This window comes from Urocitellus parryii, chromosome 1 (assembly GCF_045843805.1).
Source record: "Urocitellus parryii isolate mUroPar1 chromosome 1, mUroPar1.hap1, whole genome shotgun sequence".
Classification (NCBI taxonomy): Eukaryota; Metazoa; Chordata; class Mammalia; order Rodentia; family Sciuridae; genus Urocitellus; species Urocitellus parryii.
The window spans coordinates 237,433,436-237,435,061 of NC_135531.1; the positions used below are offsets into that span (position 1 = coordinate 237,433,436).

The 1,626-nt window shown below is 35.0% G+C and overlaps 1 pseudogene; it reads left to right on the forward strand.

The window, feature by feature from the left end:
• The first annotated feature begins 476 nt into the window (after positions 1 to 476).
• LOC113191094 (nucleophosmin pseudogene) lies at positions 477 to 1,344 on the forward strand (annotated as a pseudogene).
• The last annotated feature ends 282 nt before the right edge of the window (positions 1,345 to 1,626 follow it).

Sequence of the window (1,626 nt, forward strand, 5' to 3'; positions counted from 1 at the left end):
TAAGTGATTTTTAATTTTTATTTATTTATTTATTTATTTATTTATTTAGTAAGTACAGGGAATTGAACCCAGGGATGTTTTACCACTCAGCTACACCCGAAGCCAGCTCTTTTTATATTTTATTTTGAGACAAGCTCTCACTAAGTTACTGAGGCTGGCCGCAAACTTGCAATCCTGCTGCCTTGGCCTCCTGAGTTACTAGGATCACAGGTATGCACCATGACACTCAGCTGTGTTTTTATACTTTCTTGACAACATCCTATGATGCAAAAACGTCTTAATTTTGATGAAGTTCAATTTGTCTATTTTCAACTACTATACTATTTAGAAAATTTTTTAAAAATAACAATTTTGCTCTACAGAAAGTAAACAAAATTACTTAAGTGACCAAAACTAATTGAAACTATCCATAACAAGGCCCAAAACTGAAAAAAAAATTCTCTTTTGAGTTGTGTTTAAATGTGATTACAGCAGGCATGATTTCATCCTGCACATCTCTTCTCGAGGGCAGCAGTCTAGTTTTCATCCACCTTCTCTCCCGCCTAAGTGTGTGCTACCAACCTGTAGAAGATTTCATGGATATATGAATTTGAATCTCCTGAGGCCCCAGAACTGTCTTTTCAGTTGTGAGCTAAAGACTGACAAAGATTATCACTTTAAGGCGTATAATGATGAAAACAAGCACCAGTTATCATTAAGAATGGTCTGTTTGGGGGCTGGTGTAAAGGGTGAATTGTACGTTGTTGGAGCAGAGGCAATGAGAGGTATGAAGGCAGTCCAGTTAAAGTAACACTGGCAACATTGTACAGCCAATGGTTTCCTTTGGGGGCTTTGAAATTATATCACCTGTGGTCTTAAGGTTGAAGTGGAGTTCAGGGTCTGTGCATATTAGTCAGCAGCACTTAGTAGCTGTGGAGGAAGATGCAGAATCAGAAGATGAAGAGGAGGAGGAGGATGTAAAACTCTTAAGTATATCTGGAAAACAATCTGCCCCTGGAAACGGTTAGCAAGTTTCCCCAACAAAAAGTAGTACTCGCTGCTGATGAAGATGATAATGATGATGCAGAAGAATAAGATGATGATGATGATTTTGATGATGAGGAAACTGAAGAAAAATTTCCAGTGAAGAAATCTATACAAGACACTCCAGCCAAAAATGCACAACAATCAAACCAGAGTGGAAAAGACTTAAAACTATCAACACCAAGATCAAAAGGTCAAGCCTCCTTCAAAAAAACAGAAAAAAATCTCCCTAAAACACCAAAAGGACCTAGTTCTGTAGAAGACATTAAAGCAAAAATGCAAGCAAGTATAGAAACACTCTTTAAATATCAGATAATATAAATTGACATGACTGTTACTGTGCTTTATTTCTTTATTTGAATTAATAATCACTTGTATAATGAAAACATTTCAATTATTTGAGAAATCCCATTCAATTAAAATCATATTTTGCAAAAAAAACATAGCTTCTGTTATTTTAAGTTATATGCTTAGTTTCAAGACAAGATTTAAACAATTCCCATTAAAAGAATTGTTTCAAAAACTGCATTACAAAGCTGTTTTCTCTTTGCTGATGCAAAAAAAAAAAAAAGAATGCTTACTACTTACAGTAGCAAGTAAGTA